This window comes from Bufo gargarizans, chromosome 8, assembly GCF_014858855.1.
Source record: "Bufo gargarizans isolate SCDJY-AF-19 chromosome 8, ASM1485885v1, whole genome shotgun sequence".
Lineage (NCBI taxonomy): Eukaryota > Metazoa > Chordata > Amphibia > Anura > Bufonidae > Bufo > Bufo gargarizans.
This window is the reverse complement of record NC_058087.1, coordinates 145500862-145527995: the sequence shown is the minus strand read 5'-3', so window position 1 is coordinate 145527995 and position 27134 is coordinate 145500862. Positions and strand designations below refer to the sequence as shown.

Genomic DNA, 27134 nt, shown 5'->3' with positions numbered 1-27134 from the left:
AACCCAGATAGAAATGTCTGTGTATATATCAGTCCCTATTACTTTTCAAAGGGAGGATTAGATTCCGCCAGTACCTGCCTAGCAAACGGGCAAGGTATGGCATAAAGATGAGCAAACTTTGTGAGAGTAGCTCCGGGTACACCCACAAGTTCTGCATTTACGAATGAAAAGATTCCTGGATAGAACCCCCAGAATGCCCCCCCATCCTAGGAGTTAGTGGGAAGATCGTGTGGGACTTACTGCACCCACTGCTGGATAAGGGTTACCACCTCTATGTGGAAAACTATTATACCAGCATACCCCTATTCATATCCCTAACTGCCAGGGGTACTGTGGCTTGCGCACAATAGGAAAAATTCAGAGAGGCCTCCCTAGATCCTGGGTAGGGCAACCACTGAGAATGGGTGAAAGTAGGGCTCTCCTCGTTTGAGAACATACTAGTGGTTAAGTACAAGGACAAGAAGGACGTTCTTGTACTGACCACCATCCACACTAACACCAGCTCCCCTGCTCCTGTACGAGGTACCACAACCACTACCCCCAAACCAGTTTGTATCCTGGACTACAACAGGCACATGAGAGGGGTGGACATGTCAGATTAATTTCTGAAGCCCTACAGTGCCACATGAAAAACAAAAGTGTAGTGCAAAAAGATGGCAATGTGCAATGTACGTGCTATTTCAATCTGCAGGCCACACAGGAACTTTCCTTCACTTCCAAGAGGTGGTTATCAAAGCCCTAATTTTTCAAAGCCAGGCCTGGAAGGGTCCCAGTACTTCAGGAAGTCATGGTGCCCGTGTCGTACCAGGGCAACATTTTGCAAGTCAAGTCCCCCAGACAGCAAGAAAGGGAAGGACCCAAAAAAGATGTAGGGTGTGTTCCAAAAGGGGGATAAGGAAAGACACCATTTACCACTGCGAAACCTGCCCTGAAAAACCTGGCCTGTGCACGCAGGAGTGTTTTAAAATCTACCACTCATCCATGGAGCATTAAATTAAAGGGGTTCTGCATTTTGTTTAAACTGATGATCAGCATCTAATCGGCGGGGGTCCGACACCCGGGACCCCCGCCGATCAGCTGTTTGAGAAGGCGCTCTAGCAGTGCCCCGGCCTTCTCACTGTTTATCCAGAGGATAGACCATCAGTTTAAACAAAGTACAGAACCCCTTTAATTTCATCCATGATGTACCCTGTAGTTTTACCACCTTATATCTCTGATTTAGTCCGCATAGCTTACAGATCCACTTTTTACCAACCACTACATATTCATTTCTGTGAAACACCTGTGAGGTAAAAAGTGCCCTGTCTACCTCTTAAAATGCACTTTGCAAAATGGCATCACTTCTTGGGTTTTTTAATTTCTGGGGACCATAGGAATCTTTTAAATGCGACATGGCACCTAAAATCAACATCTGCCAATTCAGGTCAGCAAAATCCATATTTTGCTGTTCGACTCTAGAGCCTTGCTGTGCGCCCATACATCAGTTTCTGAGCACATATGGGATATTGCCGTATTCGGGGGGGGGGGGGGGGGTAATGGGAAACAAAATGTGGGGTGCATTTTGTCCTGTTACCCTTTGGGAAAGTGAAAAATGGGGGTGTAAAACAACTTTTTTGTTAAACAAAATCCAATTTTTCATTTTCACTGCCAAGTGTTTCCTATTTCTAGGAAAGATCTTTGATGTCAAAGTGCTCACTACACACCTTAAAAGATTCCTTGAGGGGTGTAGTTTCCAAAACGGGGTCACTTTTTGGATGTTTCCCCTGTAGGGCCACCTCAGGGTGTCTTCATATGCGACATAGCTCTCCTAAAGCCATATGGTGCCCCTTCCACTCTGAAGCCTGCTGTGCCCATACATCAAGTTTTGAGCACATATGGGGTGTTTCTGTAAACTCCAGATTCAAGGTAATAGATTTTGAGTTTTGTTTGGCTGTTTACCCTTGATGTGTTGCAGAAAAAAAAGAGATAAAATTTCAAATCTGCTAAAAAAAAAATGAAATTTTGAAATTTCATTCCCATTTTCCTTTAATTCTCGTGGGGCACCTAAAGGATTAACAAAGTTTGTAAAATCAGTTTTGAATAGCTTGAGGGGTGTAATTTCTAAAATGGGGTGATTTATGGGTGGTTTCTAATATGTAAGCCCCAGAAAGAGATTTCATAACTGAACTGGGTTTTGGAAATTTTCTTAAAAATCTTAAGATTTGCTTCTAAACTTCTAAGCCTTCTAACGTCCCAAAAAAAATAAATAAAATAAGTCATTTTCAAAATGATCCATAGATGAAGTGGACATACAGTATGGGGAATGTAAAGTAATAACTATTTTTTGAAGTATTCCTATCTATTTTAAAAGTAGAGAAATTTAAATTTTTTGTAAATTTGGTATTTTTTTTATAAATAAAAATGAAATATTTTGACTCAAATTTACCAGGGTCATGAAGTACCAGTGTCAGAATGGCCTGGATAAGTAAAAGCGTTTTAACGTTATCACCACATAAAGTGACACTGGTCAGATTTGCTAAAAATGGCCGGGTCCTTAAGGTAAAAAATGGCAGGGTCCTGAAGGGTTTAAATTCAGAAAAAGCAGAGATATAAATGTATAAGTTACAAGTTTTCACAAAGCTATATATCAATCTGCTCGGCTTCCCTTGCTCTATAACAGAGTGTCTGCAGATTGTGATGCATTTTGTGGTGACTGGTTCATATTAGATACTGGTGACCTATGTGCGACTTCCAACCAAAAATCCTACAGGGCTGGATTTTTAAGACAGTCAGTCCACAGTCACATGTGGCACTATGATGCTATAGACAAACATTACATGCGGCTACAATGCGACATCACGATCTTCATGTCACTGTGTCGCCCCTGCCAAAAGAAGTACGCAGACGAGGGACACTTATGTTTCAATACTTCAGCTCTCAAATCCCCCAGAACAATGATCATTTGATTAACCTTTATAATTATTGATGATTTACGGTCATTACATTTTGCAGCAGGGTGATACAATTCCAACCTCTACTGGGAATGCACAAAAGCTCAAAGGTTTTGGTGCATAAAACAGCGTACCAGTAAACAAGGAATAATATAAAAGGACTACTCTCATGCAGGTACTGTGATCACAGCCTTTTATTCTTGAAGGTTAAAAATGAGTCAGAGATGTATACCATCCATCTCACTGGCACACCACTCTGTGGGGTTAGTCATCCTCCAAAAACTATGCCAGGTTCTGTGAGAAAGTGAACACTGTGCTGTAAGAGGTTCTTTAATGAGACCAGGAACACGACATGATGGGACCTCCGACAAGAATATGGCATTCACTAGCAGTTATTAGTAGATTGGCCAAAATTAATTAAATGGGTTGTTTACACGAGTCTTACCATAGTAGTAGTTCCTTTGAATTCGACTTTGGCCTTAAAAGGGTTTTCCAAATCTGGATGGGTCATCATCAGTATCTGATCAGTGGGGGTCCGACAACCAGGACCCCCTCCAACCAGCTGTATGAGAAGGCACCGGCACTCCTCCTCGCAGCTTACCAAGCACATTGAATGGTGGCCGTGCTTGGTATCACAGCTCAGCCCCATTCACTTCTATGGGGCCGAGCTGCACCTAGGCCGCGTGACAGATGAATGTGTTGTCATTGTCCTAGGAAAAGGTGGATAAGGCTTCGGTGCTCACAGAAGCGCCAGTGCCTTCTCACACAGCTGATCAGTGGGGGTCCCAGGTGTCGGACCCCCACTGATCAGATACTAATGACCTACCCTGAGAATAGTAAAAAAACAAAGGATGACGGCAGCATATCCATACAAGGGTCCTTTATTCACCAGAATAATGTACAAAAAAAAAAAAAAAAAAAAGAGTACAAAAATGCAACGTTTCAGCTACACATTAGCCTTTCTCAAGCATGCTAAAGGACGACATTATTTTAATTGCATGTATATTGCTATAGGACTGCAACGATTAATTGAAGTTATCGATAATATTCGATAATGGGATTCGTTGTCAACGAATTCCGTTATCGAATAATCGTTCGATTCGTTGCTATGCGGGGCGGGAGCGGGCGGTCAGGGTCCTTAACCAGCAGTAAGTTTTACTTTAAATCAGCGCATCTTTACTAACTTACAATGAAGCACCGGTAACAGGCAAAGCGGGCGGCGGCGTTACGTCACTTACTCACGTGACACGCCTGCTCCGCCTGTTACTGGAGTTTCATTGTATTTGTAAGGTAATAAAGATCATAGAGCTGATTCAAAGTTAAAGTAAAAGTTACTGCCAGTTAAGGAATAGTCTGAATACTGATGTGGCCGGTGTCTTGGGAGATCTGTGGATGGCACTGTTATGGAGGGGATCTGTGGATGGTACTGTTATGGGGAGGGGGATCTGTGGATGGCAGTGGAACTGTTATGGGAGGGGGATCTGTGGATGGTACTGTAATGAGGAGGGGATCTTTGGATGGCACTGTAATGAGGAGGGGATCTTTGGATGGCACTGTTATGGGGGAGATCTGTGGATGACACATATAGCATACGATGCTATATAGTGTCATCCATAGATCCCCCCATAACAGCGCCATCCACAGATCCCCTCCATAACAGCGCCATCCACAGATCCCCTCCATAACAGCGCCATCCACAGATCCCCTCCATAACAGCGCCATCCACAGATCCCCTCCATAACAGCGCCATCCACAGATACCCTCCATAACAGTGCAATCCACAGTCCAAAATGTCTGGACACATATGAACATGGAGCCAACACAGATGCCTTCAGCTTCACATGTAACAGGTCAGCCAGTGTCACAGGTACAAATCTGCTGACAGATGCCCTTTATGAAGCTGTTTTCTGATGACACAGCAAAGACACAGCAAAATTTATCACACCTGCACTTCAGAATTTCTGCTTCAAAAAGTTGCAAAACAAGGCTTTGCTATTTTCTGAGCTTATCTTTTCAAAAACGGTTACATTTGGCATCTATTCACCATTCACTCCAGTTCTGAAAAGTGAGTGGGAATGATATATCAACTGAGAATTTTTAAAAAGTCCCAAACGTTGTTGCAATCCTACAAAAGTGGACTAACATCTCAAGATAGAAGTGTTAGACTTAAAGGGGTTATGAACTGCAAAAATATTAATGACCTACAGTATCCTCAGACACCCCCGCCGATCAGCAGTTTGCAGGGGTAGCGGCGCTTGTTCGAGTGCCTCTTCCACTTAAAAAATACCTGCACGTCATCTCCTTTGCAGTGGCGGTACAGTGTGTTTACAACTGCTCGTCCTATTCACTTGAACGGTACAAGCAGTTATAATGAAACTGTGCTGCCTCTACAAGCAAAGATAATTAAGGCCCCTTTCACACGGGCGAGATTTCCGCGCGGGTGCAATGCGTGAATTGAACGCATTGCACCCGCACTGAATCCGGACCCATTCAATTCTATGGGGCTGTGCACTTGTGTGTTGCATGAAAATCGCAGCATGTTCTATATTCTGCGTTTTTTCACGCAACGCAGGCCCCATAGAAGTGAATGGGGCTGCGTGAAAATCGCAAGCATCCGCAAGCAAGTGCGGAAGCGGTGCGATTTTCACGCACGGTTGCTAGGAGACGATCATTGTTATTTTCCCTTATAACATGGTTATAAGGGAAAATAATAGCATTCTTAATACAGAATGCTTAGTACAATAGTGCTGGAGGGGTTAAATAAATAAATAATTTAACTCACCTTAATCCACTTGCTCGCGCAGCCCGGCTTCAGGAAGAGGACCTTTGATGACGTCACTGTATCAAAGGTCCTATTCCTCAAAGAAGAAGACAGAAGAGATGCCGGCTGCGCGAGCAAGTGGATTAAGGTGAGTTAAATTTAAAAAAAAAACGTTTTTAACCCCTCCAGCTGTATTCAGAATGCTATTGTTTTCCCTTATAACCATGTTATAAGGGAAAATAATACAGTCTACACAACACCGAACCCAAATCCGAACTTCTGTGAAAAAGTTCGGGTACCAAACATGCAGATTTTTCTCGCGCGTGTGTAAAACGCATTACAATGTTTTGCACTCGTGCGGAAAAATCGCGCATTTTCCCGCAACGCACCCGCATCTTATCTGGGCCAAAAACATGACGCCTGTGTGAAAGAGGCCTTAAAGCGGAAGCAGCGCTTGGACACTACGCCTTCAAACAGCTGATTGGAGGGGGATGCCAGGAGTCGGACCCCCGCGATCTGATATTGATGACCTATCCTGTGGAAGGGTCCTTAATATCTTTGCACTTCACAACCCCTTTAAAGAAGCACAAAATTAATCCGATGTCGTGTGCACAAATTGACAGACTCCTGCAAAACAGACTTGAAAAATTCCCCTCGCTATAAACCTCCCCCAATGTCATACTAAACTGCTGCTCTTGGAAACCTAGACTATATATTTACAAGCTGGGCTACTCAAAGCATCTAAACCAGAAAAGTGAAATGATGGAAAAGCTGTTGAAAAGGACAAGTTTCCCAAAAACTGCCGAGTCTGCATTTCCACCTTTTTGCCTTTCGTCTTAAATCAATGCATAAAGATAGCTGAAAGATCTTCCCAAGGCACTGCTGTGGTGGAAAATAAATCTCGCAGTGTCCTGCTGATTCTAAAGCCTTGTGTGAATGGTTTCATCTAAGCAAATGGAGTTACTAGAGCCAAGGTCAAAAAGGTGTTATATTGCAAAACTACACTTATCGCATTAAATTCAGCATTCACAAAAAAATTTGAAACGGACTATTTGTTGCTTTATACGGCACTGGCATCGCTGGGAAAATGTATAAGTTCTTTTTCTAACCTTAAAGGGGTTCTTCCAAGACTATTGTAAAAAATGAAAATCTGACATCATATAGAACATGATAATCTCTTTCTAACAAAGCTAGAACCAGCCCTGTACCTCACATGGACCCAGAGATCTCCCCATTCATTGCTCTGCTAGATTTATATCAAGCTGGCCGCTCAAGGGGAGTGTATTTTCTGCTGCAGCTAAGGGGGCGTGTCCATACTCTGCCTATCACAGCTCAGGAGGCGTGTCCATACTCTGCCTATCACAACACAGGAAGCAGCTGAAAAATGAAACTGAGCATGTGCGGCCATGTCAGTGAGCAGGACAAAGAAATAAGTTAAAGAACAAACAACAGGTGGCGCTATACAGATACATTGTATTGAATAACTCCGTGGCTAGGCAAAATTTTTAATTACATCTAAATACAAAAAAATTCTGATCCAGGTGCTGGTTTGAAAACAGTAGAATATTCTTATATATTAAGCCCGTTGTAGTCATCTCAGACTCACGTTCCTGAAATTTCGATTTACTGCCAGGAATCCTTATACAATATTTATTTTACTGCTGTAAGATAGTCCTGAATATAATCTTAATATTTTACACACTTTTTCTATACCTTTTTCATGACAAGTAAAACAAAACCTGAAGAACCTAAGGCATTCTTAGATTTCTATCACTACGAGCAATAATACATATCATAGATTCAGCCTGTACCAAGGCACAGAGTACTTATCAAATGAAACAAAAAAAAATATGTATTCACCAAGAAAATGGATCACTCAGTCCAAGCATATGATTATGAATCATACACATTAAATATTAAAATGGTTATCAAAATGTTTGATATTTGGAGCAGATGTTCAAATAAAAAACAGACTGTGCTGAAGAATATATGACATTTTTGTGAGTAATCAAACATTAAAATAAAGGCATTTATGTAATTCATTTACACAAATTGCGTTGTCCACATCTAAAGGGCAAAAAGCAAATCAAAATATAAATGACACAAAATGGATTTGTGCAACAAAGTAACAAAAGAGCAGCTCCGTTTATCATCCAATATGCTTGGCTATAATCCAATGTTACAGGACAACAACTTGCCTGCCAAACTTAGGATAGGGGATAAGCGCCTGATCAGTGGGGGTCCAACCACTGGGGCTCCACTGATCATGAGAACAGGGGGCCCACGCTCTCCCATTTGACGGCAGTGGAAGACATGAATAAACAGCGCCAGAGAATTCTTGTACAGTCACTCAGAATTGAGAAAGCTCGTTGGAAGAACGAGTGAAACATTTTCAAGAGATCTAGAGTAAGTCAAGTTGCCTTGATTTATTCTTTACAGATATACCATGACCTGGATAAATGAGAACCTTCACAGACATAATAAATATTGTTTTGTTTGGCTGTAAACCCTTGCTTTGTTAGCAGAAAAAAAAGATTAAAATGAAAAATCTGCCAAAAAAGTGAAATTCAGAAATTTTATCTACATATTTCTTTAATTCATGTGGAACACCTAAAGGGTTAACAAGGTTTGTAAAATCAGTTTTGAATACCTTGAGGGGTGTAGTTTCCAAAATGGCGTAACTTTTTTGGAGTTTCTACTCTAGGGGTGCATCAGGGGGTCTTCAAATGAGACATGGCAACTAAAAATTATGCCAGTGAAATCTGCCCTCCAAAAACCACATAGTGCTCCTTTCCTTCTGCGCCCTGCCGTGTGCCTGTACAGCAGTTTACAATAACAAATGGGGTGTTTCTGTAAGCTACAGAATCAGGGTAATAAATATTGAGTTTTGTTTGGCTGTTAACCCTTGCTTTGTTAGCAGAAAAGAAATTGATTAAAATGAAAAATATGCCAAAAAAGTGAAATTCTGAAATTTCATCTACATTTTTCTTTAATTCTTGTGGAACACCTAAAGGGTTAAAAAAGTTTGTAAAATCAGTTTTGAATACCTTGAGGGGGTGTAGTTTCTAAAATGGGGCAATTTTTGGGTGGTTTCTATTATGTAAGCCCCACAAAGTGTAACGCACCTAGTTGATCAGTTAGGATCTCAACTGCGGAAGCAATGGACATCCACTATTATCCCACCACCCTTGTGTTTGGCTGTGGGATTCGCGGTTACTCAGTATGTACCCCAGGCGTCACTCTCAGTCTTAGGCGGAGAGTTTGGGGTAACAAAATCATTTACCGCTATCCATCTAATTAGTTTTACTGATGGTAAGGAGGGACTCTCAGAATTACAGGAGTCACGAGTTAGTATAAGCTTGTGCAACGTTCAGAGTTAGCATCTAGTATGCAGTAGCTTCAGAGTTAGTATATAGCATGTCCTCAGTTTAGTATACAGTATGCCATAGGTTCAAGGTTAGTATATAGCATGTCCTCAGTTTAGTATATAGTATGCCATAGGTTCAGAGTTAATATAGCATGTCCATAGTTTAGTATACACTATGCAGTAGGTTCAGAGTTAGTATAGCATGTCCACAGTTTGATATATACTATGCAGTAGGTTCAGAGTTTGTATAGCATGTCCACAGTTTGGTATATACTATGCAGTAGGTTCAGAGTTAGTATAGCATGTCCACAGTTTGATATATACTATGCAGTAGGTTCAGAGTTAGTATAGCATGTCCACAGTTTGATATATACTATGCAGTAGGTCCAGAGTTTGTATAGCATGTCCACAGTTTGGTATACACTATGCAGTAGGTTCAGAGTTAGTATAGCATGTCCACAGTTTGGTATACACTATGCAGTAGGTTCAGAGTTAGTATAGCATGTCCACAGTTTGGTATACACTATGCAGTAGGTTCAGAGTTAGTATAGCATGTCCACAGTTTAGTATACACTATGCAGTAGGTTCACTCTGAGTTCCAGGACATTAATCAGAGCAGGTAACAGGCATATACTTGCGGTTAGTTGGTCCTGGCTAGAAAGCCAGTGGCAAGAAGGTAGACAGTCCTTCACGATGTAGTTAGGCATCCAGGTTTGGATATGTGGACAGAGTCTTCAGATACCATGGAGCTAGCAGGGTGCACACTCCATTAGTGGAACACCCTGCTTAGCACCTGTCTTCAATTTAAGGGCTGAATGGTAAGTGGGCGGAGTCACAGAAGGCCCGGCGGCCACTGCGTTCCACGCTGGAGCGCAAGCCAGCGTAACAACACAGGCGGTCGCTGCGTTCCACGCTGGAACGCAAGCCAGCGTATCATCGCAGACGGCCGGTGCGTTCCACGCTGGAGCGCAAGCCAGCGTATCGTCACAGGGAGCCGCTGCGGTCCAGGCTGTATTGTTACACAAAGTGACTTCATATCTGGACTGGTCCTTAAAAATTGGGTTTTTGAAATTTTATTAACGAAAAATAGATTTGTTTCTAAACTTCTAAGTCTTCTAACGTCCCAAAAAAAAAAAAAGAAAATGTAAATTTACAAAATGATCCAAACATGAAGTAGACATATGGGAAATGTAAAGTAATAACTATTTTAGGAGGTATCACTATCTATTTTAAAAGCAGAGAAATTAAAATTTTTAAAAATTTAAATTTTTCCAAAATCATGGTAAATTTTGTATTTTTTTTAATGAAATATTTTGACTCAAATTTATCACTGTCATAAAGTACAATATGTGACGAATAAACAATCTCAGAATGGCTCGCATAACTAAAAGTGTTTTAATGGGGTTCTGCACTTTGTTTAAACTGATGATCTATCCTCAGGATAGATCATCAGCATCTGATCGGCGGGGGTCCGACACCCGGAACCCCTGCCGATCAGCTGTTTGAGAAGGCAGCGGCGCTCCAGGAGTCCCGGGTGTCGGACCCCCGCCGATCAGATGCTGATGATCTATCCTGAGGATAGATCATCAGTTTAAACAAAGTGCAGAACCCCATTAAAAAGCTTTTAGTTATGCAAGCCATTCTTGATTGACGTCTTCTCCCGGCCGGGCCGCGTGCTGGACTGAATGAGCACGCCGCTGCGCATGCTCCATGGTGACTTATCCCTGGCCAGTATAGTACAGAGCTAGCTTGCGCGTTCGCGGCTCTGTAATATTCTGGCCAGGAAGAAGTCACCATGGTGCATGCTCGGCAGTGTGCGCGTTCAGGACAGCGAGCGGCCCGGCCGGGAGTCTTCTGCGTAAGTGCGGCCACACAGATTCTGGAGAAGAGCAGTGGCCGTAACCAGGGGAGACCGAATGACAACAATGAGGTAAGTGGTGATGAATTTTCTCCTAAAGGGTGGGAATTGGTTAATCAAATATATTTACAAAAATGATCACTGTCAAATGATTAACAGATTTAACAGTGATCATTATGATGGGAATACCCCTTTAAGGTGAAAAATGCCAGGGTTCTGAAGGGGTTAAAATTCAAATTTCATGAGGTAATAAAACCATATACAAATTTCACAGAACAAAGAACAATAGAAGCAACACAACTGTGGTGATAGAGAGATCCAGATATCAAAATTATTGCTAGGAGTAGGCAACCCTGACCTTTACATTCCAGGATTGAATCATAACCTCGCCCATGTTTCTGTTCCAAAGCCAGGCCATGAGATTGTAGCCGTAAAATCAGTAAGATGGAACAACTTCACAGAGACCAGGGACCCCTATTATAAAATGTGAAGATCTCATTTACCAGCTGTATACAAGACCAGAATCGTTAGAGGTCACACAAGAAACCCCAGCCGAGGTCACACATGAAATCTTGCAATATACATCATAGAACTACGTGGCCTAATCCATATTTGGTCCTCGTGCTTCCTCCTGAGAACTCAGGCCATGTATTATACGCTACCACGGTATCAAAATCAAATAGATCCCAGCTCAGTAACAGGGAGCAGTTAGATAACTCCAGGTATCTTGGCATTACCTCCGCCAATTTTTGGTACATTTGGACGGAGTGGATGGAGGTAATATGAAATTGCTGAATACCCGAAAAGATATTTCAATACAAAGATTTTGAGGCAGACTTGGTTTCCAGCAAGTGGTCGTAAAAACTGTCATAAAAGGTCATTACCCCAATACTCACTGGCCTACTCTTATATCACTGGCCGGGGGTGGTTATGTCACTAGCTTGATGGACTATGGACTGACCAATATTTCTGCTTCCCCAGGCAACCAGACTTAACCGTCGCGTAACATATTAAGTTCTGCTTTTATCTCTTTTATTTTACAAACTGTTGTTTTGCACTGTATGTATATGTCTGTATGTTTTATGTTGTATTTTCTATGATAACCCTATTGTTTGTACACACTGTCCTTTTTTAATATTAAAACTTCACTTTAATAAAAGCCTTCTAGTGTTCTAACGATTCCATGACCTTAGAAGAAGTGTAAGGTCTCATGCACACGACAGTGAAAAAAAACGTCCGTTAAAAACGGACACACTGTCAGTTTTTCATGGCCATTTTGCATCAGTGTGTGCATCCATTTTCTGTCCGTGTGTCCGTTTTTAATCCATTTTGCATCAGTTTTTAACGGACGTGAAAAATGGATGAATTTGATTGGCAGTTATTTCTAGACCCACCCTTCTGAGAACATCCACAGGATGCTAGGCCCCCAGCTAAAATAATGTCCCCCACAGTGTATATAATTTTTTAATAATGCCCCCATGTAGACCCCCAGCTAAATAAATGTCCCCCACGGTGTATATCATTTTTTTATAGTGCTCCCAGTTTTAATAATGCCCCCAGCTAAATAAATGTCCCCCACGGTGTATATTAGCTTTTTAACCGCCCCTAGCTTTAATAATGCCCCCAATGTAGGGACCCATCTTAAATAATGTCCCCCGTAGTGTGTGTTTTTAATTTTTTCTTAGGGCCCCCAGCTTTATAATGTCCCCCATGGTTTATATAATGCCTTCATAGAGTCCCACAGCCAAAAAAATAAAAACTCACCTTATCCACTTGCTCGGGCTGCAGCAATCTCCTCTCTCTTCAAAGAACGGGACCTGCCGAAGGTGCGCAATGACGTCACTGCGCGCTCCCACGTGGTTACGTCACTACGCAGATCGCAGGTCCTGCTCAATGAAGAGCAAGTGGATGAGGTGAGGTTTTTTTTAACCCCTAAATGGCCTGTGTACCCGTTTTTAACGGCCGTTAGACGGGTGCACTCCTGTCAATCGGCCATTAAAAATGGTCCTATTGATTTCAATAGGGTCCGTCCGGCTGTGAAAACAGCCAAAAATACTGGCCATGTGAATAGCCCTATAGACTATCACCGGTGCTAAAAATGGCCGTGTGAAGGCCGGTACTCAGACAGCCGTCACATGGCCATTTTTCCCTGTCATGTTCATGAAGCCTTACTATATTGCTTTTAGTAACCTGTTAATGCTAGCAGGTGTTATTTTATGCAAGGTCTCTCGTCAGCCTGAGGTGTCTCCTCGACTAAGATTGATTTGTTTCAGATGACGGAGTGCTGACAGAGGGAGGTCCAGCGTGACCCTGCAGGCTCCTATTCTGATACTAAGTCCCTGATTCTGACACCAACCATGCGAGAGGGTCTAAAGTCAGATGGCCCCAAAAAACAATGAAAGCATTGATGGGTGGGAAATGGTAATCTCGGCAGCAGGGTGACTCAGATAGCAGACAATCGGACATGTGTGGTTTAAGTTCTGTAGACTGTGTGGCAAAGGCATCACAAAGTAGAGTCTCTCCCAGATGAGAAATGTTTGTAAGTAAGCTTTACCACGAGACTGCACCTTTAATTAACCCCTTCACCCTAGGAACACCTTCCTCACATCAAACATAGAGGTAAGAAGATTTTAACTTTAACAGACTTCATAACGCCATCATTAATGCATAGCCCGTCAGTTACATGGCGACCCAAGAAGATATCTTCTGCCTCTTAATTTCCTGCTCTTGAGCCTGCTACTCCAAGACGATAAGAATTTAAATTTTAATAAGGGTTAAACTTCAATTATGGTTTATTAGCTCAGTCAATTTCCTTTTTCAAGGAAACTTTAAGTCCGTGGCGGTTTAATGGACCCTTTCAGGCTGCCAAATATAGAAACCTCTAGCTATACATAGGTAACACTTTCCATAAATGATGAGCATAAAACGATCACCAGCTTTTTTAGAGGCTCTAATAAGCCTTTCGCTCACCAAGCATCTGCATTAACCATATCATGTACTCAAAAGCTGAACGGTTTGAAGCTGCCATATTATCCATTATGTAAGGTAATAACTATATTTTTTAGTTTTCTATATTTTCATAGACAAATCTTAGTTTGCAAGATCACATAATTTTTTTTTTTATCATCTCTTCTAATGATTAACTGCACACAAGAAATATCAGGGACCGTTCTATATTTCTAAATGAGGTTTGTAAAAATCCATCTACTGTACATGCTACAGATACAATCCCATTCAGATAAGATTTGAAGATTTCTGCAACAAATCTGCTGTGTGCGAACTCCCCATTAAAGTAGGGCTGCACCGGGTATCGAATTATTGATACCCAATAGATACCTTTGTACCAGTATCGATTCGATACCGGGATTTGACATTTACTGATACTAGGCTGCGCAGTAGCGCTACTGCACAGCTTAGTATCAGAGAACATGGCGCGCACTGCTCTCAGCGCGCTCCATGTTCTCCTCAGCAGCACAGGGAAGGAGTCTCACCCCCCCCTCCCTGTGCCGCTGCTGCCAATAAGAAGAGAGACGGGGGAGGAGGGAAGGGGCTGTGGTCACTGCAACACCAATGATGATAACTCATTAATACAAATACAGGAGGTGGAAGCCAGCACCTGGCATCTATGAAAGGGCGCTGCGATCCGCGGCAGTTAACCTTCCAGGTGCCACACCTGAGGGGTTAACTGCCGTGGATCACAGCACCCTGTCCTAGAGGTCGGGTGCCGGCTATGTGTTTCTGCTGCCGGCACCCGCCTCCTGTATTTGTATTAAAAGGTTAGTCATCTTCACTGGTGGTCACAGGGTCCCCTCCCCTCCTCCTCATTGGTGGTGCAGTGGCAGTTGTGATCAGAGCCCCAGCAGTGTAATCCTGGGGCTCCGATCGGTTACCATGGCAGCCAGGAGGGTACTAAAGCCCTGGCTGCCATGGTAAGCTCCCTGCTGCTGTGTGTACTATACTAGGAGAGTGTGAAGTCCTATTCACCCAAATAGATCTCTATTAGGGTGAATAGGACAAAGGTTCTAGCCCCTAAGGGGGCTAATAGTTATTAACTAAAAATAAAAAAATAAAAAAAAAGTTAAAAAAAACAAACACCAAAATATTAAGTTTAAATCACCCCCTTTCCCAATTTTACATATAAAATATATAAACAATAAATAAACATATTACATATCACCACGCCTGAAAAATTGTGAATTATTAAAATATAAAAAATCTCCTATGCGGTGAACGCCGTAACAGAAAAAAATACATAACCACACGATTTGCCATTTTTTTAGTCACCAAGTCCCCGAAAGAAAATGGGATAGGACTGTTTGCTTATGGGCCGAACATTCCATAAAATGTGGAATGCACGCGGCTTTCTTGGCGTTTTATTTTTTTCACGTGGTATCGAATGGTATCGAGTATCACAATAGTTTTTTATGGTATTGAAATCTAATCAAAATTTTAGTATCGTGACAACCCTACATTAAAGTGCACAGTATCTATTATGTTATTAACCCCATGACCTTAACGACCGGCTACCTGATTTTTGCTTTTCCTGTGCATTTCAGCAGCCATAACTTATTGACATGTTTTGACTTGTTTTGTGCAGTAGAAATTGTATTTTTCTGGATCTGTTTTTTGGGGTACATACAAATTACTGCTTAACATATACACACACACTCGTGTTCCATTCAGTCTCATTGCCACAGGTGTAAAGAATCCAGAACCCGGCCATGCAGTCTGCCTTTACAGACATTTGTAAAAGAATGTGTCCTTCTAAAGAGCTCACTGAATTTCCTGTAATAGGATGCCACCGTTGTAACAAGTCAGTTTGTGAAATCACTTAGCTTCTAGATATTCCACCATCAACTGTAAGAAGTATCATTGAAAAGTGGAAATTTTAAGGAACCACAGCAACTAAGCCACAAAGTGGTCACCATGGAAAGTTACAGAGGTGGGTCACCCTGTGATGAGGTGCATTGTGTATAAAGGTCACCAGCACTTTGCAGAGCTTCAAACTATGGCATTAAAATGAGCACACTGTGAGGCAGGAGCTTCAGGGCATGGGTATGCATGGTCAAGCAGCTGCATGCAGACCTCACATCATCCAGCACAAAGCTCAGCATCAGATGGAGTGGTGGAAAGCACATCGTGACTGGGCTCTGGAGCAGTGGAAACAACAAGCTTTTCTATCTGGTAGTCTGATGGATGAGTCTGGGTTTGGAGAATGCCAGCAGAACATTACCTGCCTGACTGCATTGGGCCAACTGTAAAGTTTGGTGGAGGGGAATAATGCTGTGGGGTTACTTTTCGGGGGTTGGCCTAGGCGCCTTAGTTCCAGTGAAGGGAGGTCTTAAAGGGGTTCTGCAGTTTTAAACTGATGAGCTATCCTCTGGATAGATCATCAGCATCTGATCGGCGGGGGTCCGACACCCAGGAGCGCCGCGGCTTTCTAACTGTTTACCGCAGGCCCAGTAACGTCACGACTAGTATCAATGGCCTGGGATGGGCTAAGTTCTGTTCACTTGAATGGAGCTTAGCTCCACCCAGGCCATTGAATACTAGTCATGACGTCAGTGGGCCTGCGGTAAACAGCGAGAAGGCCGCGGCGCTACTGCCAGCGCCGCTACCTTCTCAAACAGCTAATCGGCATGCTGATGATCTATCCAAAGGATAAACCTCAACCGCACTGAACAACTCTATGAACTAGAACAGAGACTGCAAGCCAGGCCCTCTTGTCCAACTTTAGTCTCTGACCTCACAAATGCTCTTCTGGATGAATGGGCAAAAGTTCCCACAGACACACTCCAAAATCTTGTAGAAAGCCTTCCCAGAAGAGTGCAAGCTTCTAGCTGCAAATAAGAGATCAATCCATACTAATTCCTATGGATTTAGAATGGGACGTCATAACAGGTCCTGGAGGTGTAATGTATAAAAGTGTCCTGTTTTTTTGGGACCTGACAAAATAGTCCAAATAACACCTTAAAAAAAGAAAAACTAAAGTAAAAAGTGAAGTTATGGGTGCATATGTATTCAACACATTTGTTATCAAATCCTCAAATAAAGTCTGGTCCAACCAATGAACTTCCAAAACATTTACATGTCTTGGTGAATGGCCTAGTCAAAGCCCAGACCACAATCCAATTGAGAATCTGCAGCATGACTTGAAGACTGCAGGACAACGACACAACCTGTCACCGGGATTTTGTGTATAGAGCTGAGGGCATGGGGTGCTAGATGGCCGCTAGCACATCCGCAATACCCAGTCCCCAGACTCATCTCAGGGACAGGACTCATCTCAGGTTAATTTGCATATGTATCAAATCTGTTTTTTTTACACAATAAAAGCACACAGAGCTATGGGGACTGGGTATTGCGGATGTGCTAGCGGCCATCTAGTAACCCGTGTCCTCAGCTCTATACACAAAATCCAGGTGACAGCTTCCCTTTAAGGGAGTTGGAGCATTTTTGCCTCCAAGAACAGCAAAACTCCCGGTGTCTAGATTTGCTAAGCTAAGAGAAACATACAGTACCCCAAGAGATTTGCATAAGTAATTGCAGCAAAAGGTGGATCCACAAAAAACACTGATGTTCATTGTGTGAATACTTAGGTAAGTTAAACATAGTAGGCATGCTGTGTAAATTAGATGGTACAAACCTAGCAAAAAATCCATTGTAATTCTAGGTTGTAATGCAACAAAATGGGAAAAACACCAAGGGGAAGGGTGGGTGAATACTTTAGCAAGGCACTGTATATATTACATATACGGTACATACGGGCAGGATCAGAGTTTCCTCCAATACTGGCTTTTTGTAAGCTTTTTACACATCACCTGACAAGGGGACGTGACTTCATATGAAATGGTTGTGGCTTCAGAAGAAATTGGAGTGGCCTAAATGAGCCTCCCGTGCATCAAAAAATGCTCCAAAATTCTGCCTCATTTTTGGAATAAAAATCTGCCAACTTAAAGGTGGCATGAATGAGACTAGGCAATTTTTCTGCCACACGGACAGAATTTTTGGTGCATGGACAGAATTCTGGGGCGCAGACAATTTTCTGGTATATGGACAGAATTCTAGTGGAAATCTGGCACAGGATTTACGATACTCCAGCTTCATAAATGTCCATGTGCCAGAATAGTAAATTTGTCTAAAATAAAAAATGTGACACTATTAGTAAATCTGCCCCAGTGAGCAGTTGTTAAAGGGGTTCTCCAGGATTTAAATATTGATGACCTATCTACAGGATAAGTCATCAATATGAGATCGGCAGGGGTCTAACTCACAGCATCCCTGCTGATCAGCTGTTTGAGGAGGCTGTGGCACTCAACATGCAGCATCCTTGCAGCTTACCAAGCACAGTGCCATACGTTGCATAGTGACCGTGCTTGGTATTGCAGCACGGCCAGATTCACTTGAATAGGACTGACCTGTGCCTAGACCATGTAACAAAGTGATGTCATATAGCTTAGGAAGAGACCTAAGCAATCATAGAGTGCTGCAGCCTCTTCACACAGCTTATCAGCAGGGGTCCTGAAAGTCGGACCCTCGCCAATCACATACTGATGACCGGGGCGGATTGGGAACTTAAAAGTGGCCCTGGAAAAATACCTAAAAGTGGCCCCATATTGTAGGAGGGTCTAAATTGACAGGAGGCAGGTCAACAAAAGTAGGGGGGTCTTCAATACCATAGCACAAAATACCACATACCACAGTGCCGCACAATATATTGCCCATCAAGTTGGTCATCAATCGCTGCCATTTTCTCTACTCCTCTTCGAGTTCTCTCTTATTAAGATATGTAGCAGGGTGGTTAGGACAGGGGTGGGGAACCTCCGGCCCGCAGGCCATATACGGTCCTCGGGACCATTTCATGTGGCCCCTGGCCCCTTGCCAGAAAATGCTAATGACCGCTTCCATTATGGAAGTGGTCATTAGCATGTGCGAGGCACAGGAAGGTGAGAACTGCACTGACTGTCCTCACCTTCCCCGGTCTTCTTCCAGACCATACAGCGTCAGGACATAGTGCAGGTAGATGCACACTATGACCTAACGCTGTGCGCTGTCAGGTCACAGTACAGCCCGGCAGGAAGAAGACCAAAGAGGGTAAGTGATAGGTAGCTGGTAGTCCGGAGCTGGAGAGGTAAGTTTATATTTTTATATATTTTAAATGTCTGATCTGAGGTCTGATTGGGGCTGATCTGAGGGTGGCGAAGGTCTGATCTGAGGCTGGGGGGTTCTGATCTGAGGCTGGGGGTCTGGTAGGGGTCTGATCTGAGGCTGGGAGGCCTAAGGGGGGGTCTGATCTGAGGCTGTGGGGTCTGATCTGAGGCTGGGGGGGTCTGATCTGAGGCTGAGGGGTCTAATGAGGGTGTGATCTGAGGCTGGGGGGGTCTGATGGGAGCCAGATCTGAGGATGGGAGGTCTGATGGGGGTCTGATTTGAGGTTGGAAGGTCTGATGGCGGTCTGATCTGAGGTTGGCAGGTTTGATGGGGGTGTGATCTGAGGCTAGGGAGGGTCTGATGGGGGCTGATCTGAGGCTAGGGAGGGTCTGATCTGAGGTTGGGAGGTCTGATGGGTGTGTGATCTGAGGCTGGGGGTTTGTTGAGGGTCTAATCTGAGGATGATGTAGGCTGGGGGGTCTGATAGGAGGTTGATTTGAGGCTGATGGAGGTGGGGGGCAGATCTAAGGCTGAGAAAGGGACAAAAGTAGGGACAGTTGAGAAGAAAGAGGCAGGGATAGTGGGAGGGAAGGTGAAAGCTGGGTGAACCCCTCTCTGGAGCCCTCTGGGATGAGCTTGGCTGCCATTAAAGCCAAATAAAGAACTAAATATATAACATTCTCAACTTTAATATTAGACAGCTATGTGTGGTCAAAATGGCGCCTGTACTATTTGTAATATATAGTGCAGGCGCCATTTTGTGATGCAAAAATACAGTGCTCTAGATTTTTTTTAATTAAAGCGCAATTTCTGTAACTTATCCCTAGGTCACTTATATGTTTGATCAAGTAAAATTTTTAAGTTGAGAATTTTGTATGGCCCCTGACTGATGTTACAAATATCCAAATGGCCCTCGGCAGCAAAAAAGTTCCCCACCCCTGGCTTAGGAGGTGAGATGTGGGACATAGTTGAATTCAGGAGAGTATGTCGCTGGCCAGGTACAGAGTTAATTACCCCTGATTATGTACCCAGCCAGCGACAGAGTTGGGGGCTTGGGCAGCCCCCTAGGCATCGGCCCACCAGGAAATTTCCCTGTGAGGTCTATGGCCAATCCGCCCCTGCTGATGACCTATCCTGAAGATAGCTAATCAATACGTCCTAGAGAATCAGTTTAAAAGTCTTAATAGGTACAAAATACTGTTGAATTAAGGTTCCAGATTTTGGGATGTTTGGGATTATCAGACTCATTTGGAGAAAAAAAAAACTTCTAAAAAACCATTGCTCAATGGAATTTTCTGATTGGTTCTTTGTACTCAGTTTTATGTTTCTATCCTTGAGAAATTCAGCTTTATATGGCAGAACATTACTGGAAACAAGTGCTACAGTTTAAAATATTTCTTGATCATCAGATAAATAACTTTACAGGGATTTGAGCCTGTTTCTTTGTTAAAAAACGTAAAATCTCAGTTTACCTTCTCTCAGCGACCAAGCTAAATGCTATAATTCTTGCTGCCTGCAATCACCACTAGGGGGAGCTTACCAAAATCCATAGTTTTGTACAGTATAGTTTTAATATAATTAGAAACAAGTACACTAATGTGACAGAGGATGGAATTTATTTTTTAGATGCGCTATAGGTTCATTCGGACAGCTGAGATTTCTATTTTCTGTGACATGCGTGCAATAAAAAAACGTGCCAAGACATAGCATTGAATAGCGCTCTGATTGTGCAATGCAGGCTCACCACCTGCTATCCTAGTTTAACTGAACATCTGACTGCAATGTACACAAAATCTCCAAACTAAAAATAAGTCTCCATCTACGATTTATTAATGAGCTTGGTTAAAGTAGGAGAAAAGATACAGAAAAATGTTAAAATCAGCAGCGCCCCAGAGAGTTCTCGCTAGGCTGTACAGAGTATCACCACGTGTCAACATAGGCACATAACCGAAAAGATGACGGGTTCAGCCAGGGGCGGACTGGGACCTTAAAGTGGCCCTGGCTTATAGATCTCGTGTAAGAGCCAGTCACCGCTGGGCCCGCCCATGCGCACTACTCTGCCCACTATGGGCAGAGGGAACGATCTTAACAGTGCGCATGCGCAGGCCCGGCGGTGACTAGCGTTCGCAGGACATCTCTAATCCAGACGAAGAGGATAAATTACGCGAGTAGTGCGGGCCAGAGGACTCCAAGGGGAGCGGTTATGCCAGCACTTGCGGTTATGCCGCACTTGCGGCCATGACTACGCCCCTGGGCACTTGCGGCCATGACTACGCCCCTGGGCACTTGTGGGACCTAATCTGCATAACTTTACAAAGTGTTTTTTTCTGCTTCTGGTAGAGGGACAGACACAAAAAAGGTACTATTTCTATGTTGGGCAACTGTTCTATAATGTGAAGTAGGTGACAGACTCCATTTAAAAAGCTAGTGAACACCTTCAATGTTTTAAATAACCGCCGTCATCTCCCTGAAAAGTGCACAGTGTGAATGAAGCTTAAAGGGTCAAACAAACCAGGTTATATCCATATCAACCGCCCCCTAACATTCAGGCCAATAAAGAAATCCTGCCATTAATATTAAAGGAGTTTTCAAATTTTTATTAAAAAAAACATAAGCTTTTTTATTGTACAATTGAGAGTTATGCAATTTTTGATTATATTTTGTGCGCTTTAATCCCACAATTTGCAAGATCTCCACTTGCAATCAGTGAATTAAAACACTGGTTAAATATCTGTCCTTCCCCAGGGTCCCTCACACAAGTGCACTGTTTGTTACAGCAGAGGGCACACCCACTGCAGGGCTGGCGGATCTAAGCTGTAGAGACGCAAAAGGGGGGCAAGTTACAAGAGAGCCTCTACGTCTGGTAAGCTCAGAAGACTACAAAGCTACATAAAATAAAAGAGTACAAAATATGGAAAGAAAATTAAGTCTTTAGGGCATATGGACCAGTTGCTTTGACGATGCAGCTCCTACTCTAGTTGACTAGGCCTGTCCATGCATGATGTGGCTGGTCATTCATTTGGCCTGCAGCTCTTATTACTGAGGTTTGAAAAGCTGTACCCATGGTCATAAGCTAATTGCTGCCCCAGCTTTATGTATGCATTAGGCGGCCCTGCTAATTGCATATTATTTAATCCTAACAATAAAAGTGACTTGGTTTGCAGCTTGGTCTCTCCAATAGGTCAACAGGCGTCTCAATCAAAGAAATGACCACATCGGAAGGTCAAAGCCATGCAGCGAATAAACTATAGCTGCAAAAATGTCAGCTTCTTTAAAGGGATTGTCCCACAAAAAATATCCTACATTTTTCTAACTAACACCTGGCTATATGTTTGTAACTGCATGTAATCAGAAATTTACAGTATTATGGCTACTGAGTTTTTTTTTTAAATGAAATCTAGCTGTATAGCGCCCCCTGCTGTTCGTTCTCTATTCTAATTTCTCTGTGTCCCGGTAAGACTGTGCCAATTCCTTTCAGAAACAAGCGATCGCATATTGTTGGAAATACAGCGGGACGCCGCTGTTTGCATTTAGTGAGTGGGACGCCGCTCCATACGCTATTGACTTTCATTCGTGTTTCAAACCTTGGCCATTCATTTTTATGTGTGCTAAAAATCGGACAGTTCCCAGGCACATAGTCTGAATATTCGAAAGAACTTGATGTTTTATTTAATTTTCTTGTGATTTTCTTATCTTCGAACCTTACCAGTTAATCTTACTATCGAACATTTATTATCGAATATTGCATCTGCCCGATTATTTTACTATTTGACTTATTGCGATTATTTTAAATTAATCGGAGGTTCCACAGATTGTTGGCTTTTTAGAGTATAATGACAATTGGGATTCATATATTTATATATAAGATTTTATTGTTTTTATCCTAGAGTTTAATGATCATTCCTAGTTGATTATTATTGTCACTTATTGTCGTTATTTAATCTGAACCACGATATATCCCTGACCTACGGAATATTATTTATTGTTCAACATTTTATCTGATTATCAATAAAGATCCCATTACTATAGAGAGTGCCCCACTACTATTTATTTATGTACTAGATTATGTCTGATGTTCATTCTTTACATTATTCATGGGATAACCCCTTAAAATGAGGTAGCCTCAACAAAGACAGCCTCGTCCAGAAGGCAAACCCAAAGATTCATCAGCTCATCACCCCAAGTCCCATTCATGCACCCCCCCCCCCCCCCAGAATTCAGGGGAATGCATATCCTGCAGCAGAAATGTATTATTACAAGGCAGTCACTTAGATGATTGGCCCCCTTGTAACAGGAGCAGCTTATACACAGTGGATCCCCATTCTGGTATTCACATGGGAGTCCTGAGTGGGGGGGGAAGCCTCTATGATGCAATAATAGGGCATTTGGACTATCCTTCCCAAAGCTTCCATTCCAATAAATAAGATTCAAAAAGAAAGAGTAATTCTTGAGATTTCGTCTGCGTAATAAGGGTAAGACATTCATCACACGGCTATAAAATGACTTGTGTTTTACATATCACATTTAGACTGGGAATATGATCGTCTGGGAAAGGTCATTTTCCACTGCAAAATAAAATAAGATTACTTACTGTAATGTTCTTGTTCTCTCTTTTTTTCAATGCAGAAATGAGACAAAATGAAAAGTCCGGACAGCCAACGGTAATCTGTTTAAATTACCCTTAAAAGGTGGATGAAGCACTCTGTCTTTTTGTTTGGTTAACAAATAATGTCTTCAATCTTTCCATTTAATGGGCAGATTACGGTACAGCGAGTAACAAGGTGAAAATGAAAAATTAAAGCCAAATTGCTGACTTCAGTTGTACAAGGTCTTATTTATAACAGTTTCCAATTACTAAGAGGAAAAAAAGCAGCTCCTGGACTTGTAGCCATTAATAATTGAGACCACTATCTCGATATTACCATTTTTCAAGATAAGAGGACGCAGGGCCACAATGTAATTAATTGAACAGCAGCTAGGAACACAATTTATTTACAGCCTAAAATCCTTTAACCATGTGTTAGCATTTCTGACAGAGCCAACCTTGGCCTTCACACACAGCGCTCACCGCTCATTAACTGCTAGAAATGGGAGCTTCCAGGACCTGTCAGACGTTTCTACACTGAGAACCCTCTGCGCACACACAAAACCATGCAGGGAACTTTGCCCGGCTCTTTATATTAAAATTAAAAAATAAAAGAAGGTTTGCCACTGTGTAAAATAATAAAAATAAAAAAAACATACTCAATGTGCCAGTCCCTTCTGATGCTTCCCAGTCCTCCACCAGTCCTTTCTAATGCTTCCCAGTCCTCCATCAGTCCCAGTTCTTCTTGGCATGAAGGTGATGAGATGACCACCCACAGTCAGTTAGGCAGGGGCTACACAGCGATGTGCGGTTAAAAAAAGTCACACGATCAAAAATATTTGTGTGACTTGTCTGCAACTTTCTAGAGCTGCGATCTGGCTGCTGAAAAACAGCTAAGCCACGTGCGACTTGTGATTAGTGTTGAGCGAAGCGAGCTTCGGATGCTTTATCTGAAGTCGCTTCATTAAAAACTTCGGAATAATACTGTATATTATTATTTATATATTACTATTAGAATATATGGGCTCCGATGAGCCGAAGTAAGTTAAGACTATAAGGTCCCTTTCACACGAGCGTGATTTCCGCGCGGGTGCCATGCGTGACGTGAACGCATAGCACCCGCACTGAATCCGGCACCATTCATTTCAATGGGGCTGTGTACATGAGCGTTGTTTTTCATGCATCACTTCTGCAATGCTTTGAAATCGCAGCATGTTCTATATTCTGCGTTTTTCACGCAGCCCTGGCCCCATAGAAGTGAATGGGGCTGCGTGAAAAACGCATTACATCCGCAAGCAAGTGCGGGTGTGATGCGTTTTTCACTGATGGTTGCTAAGAGACGTTGTTTGTAAACCTTCAGTTTTTTATCACGCGCGTGAAAAACGCATCAAAACGCATTGCACCCGCGCGGAAAAAACTGAACAACTAAACGCAATCGCAGACAAAACTGACTGAACTTGCTTGCAAAATAGTGCGAGTTTCACTGAACGCACCCTGAACACATCCGGACCAAATCAGTCACGCTCATGTGAAAGAGGCCTAAAGGGTAGAAGTGATGACCACTGAGCAACAGCTGAGAAAAGGGAAGTGGTCATTAACCCTATCAACACTGAATCAAGAGAAATCAAGGAGGCTGTTAGATTCCTCCACGCTCAGCCAATCTCCTTGATTTCCTGACACCAGTCACCTGAGGCACCGTGACAGTCCTTCGTGAAGTCGTGCGTGACTTAGTTGAATAACTTCGGTAGTTGATTTTTAAAGTGGAAAACCACTTTAAAACTTAGAATCAAACTCGGCTTTGGCTCTGACTAGTACCTCAGGACCGAAACCAAGTTCGGTGTCAAGTTTATTCAACAAAGTCACACACGCCTTCACGAACAACTGTCACGGTCCCTCAGGTGACTGGTGTCAAGACATCAGAGAGACTGGCTGAGCGTGGAGGAATCTAACAGCCTCTCTGGGCCTGAGACAGAGACTTCCATTCGTCCATCTGGAGAGAAATGGGTTGTCTCTGGTCCAAAACTTATTCCAGGGCCTTATAGGGAAATCAGGGCCTAGGTATCCTGCATATGAATATTCCTACCTTCAAGGTCTTTTCATATTGATAGGTAAGCAGGGCCCGGATTAGGGTTGTCTAGGAGGTGACCTGTTTCTTCCCTAGTTTCCAGGCCCAGTTACTGTTCCCCTTTCCTCCTGTGTTCAGTGTGTAGTTTCCCCCCACACTGATCAGGACAATAACTTACTTTGGCTCATCGGAGCTCTTACAGCATTAATCCGAAGTTTTGAACTAAGCGACTTCGGATGAAAAATCCAAAGCTCGCTTTGCTCATCACTACTTGTGACCACAAATCCAACAATGTTGGATTCTTTACGACTGTTACGTCGCAGCCCCATTGACAATCATTACACGTGATGTCCCAGTAATCTACGTGTTATGCAACACATGTCGCCATGGAGCCCCAGCCTTACTGTTTATATTACACAACTGAAAGCCTTTTTTTTTTTTTGCAAAACTTTTTAAACAGCTGGAGCTTTTATGCTCAGTGGAGATAGAAAGAATACAGTCAATTCTGTCATTCATATCCATCTGTATTTCCCAAGAGATTCCACAAATTTCATTTTATTAAACAGTCTTTCACTTCTGCAATTTTTTTGATCTGATGACCTATCCTCCAGAGATGTCATCAGTATCTGATCGGTGGGAGTCCGACACCCAGGACCCCCGCCAATCAGATGTTTGAGAAAGCACAACAGTAGTGCCCCGGCCTTCTCCAGCTTTTATTAGGACAGTGGCGTCATGTTCATCGATCACATGGCCTAGAAGCAGCTCAGCCCCATATAGGTGAATGCGGCTGAATGCAATACCAATCATAGCCAGCTGCAGCGCTACTCTGAGCACTGGTGCCTTCTCAAACAGCTGATTGGCTGGGTCATGGATGTCGGACTCCAACCAGATACTGATGACCTATGCAGAGTCATAGGTCATTAGTTAAAAAATCCTGAAAAACCTCTTTAATTGCAAAAGCAGTAATAGCTAACTTCCGGCATTCCAGCTGTGGTGAAACTACGACTCCCAGCATGCTCCATTCATTTCTATGGAGTTCTGAAAAACAGCCAAGCAAGTGTGAATCTTGGGAGTTGTAGTTTAACCACAGCTAGAGTGCCAGAGGTTGGCCACCACAGGTCTAATGTTTCCACTTTTAGACCCTCATTTATCAAACTGTCTTTATTTTAGGGTAATTATTGTATATTCGGTCATTTTACTTATAATATATATTTATCAATAGTCTGTGACAAGGTACTCTTACAAAAATAGATGAATCTGGAGACAACTTCAGTGTGTCCCCTGTTGATAAATCAGGGCCTTAGTTTTTATGTATCTGCAGTATGTTGAGAAACTAGACAGCGGCATACAGACTCCCTGCAGTGTCATAGTACGGTGTGCCTCCATACAACATATCATTCAGTGTGTTTATAGGCGT

General features: G+C 42.8%; 1 protein-coding gene across 1 annotated transcript in view; it reads right to left on the bottom strand.

Moving 5' to 3' along the window:
• SNX29 (sorting nexin 29) overlaps window positions 1-27134 on the bottom strand; it is a 503522-nt gene that overhangs the window by 340480 nt on the left and 135908 nt on the right. The gene's annotated exons all lie outside the window — the stretch shown is intronic.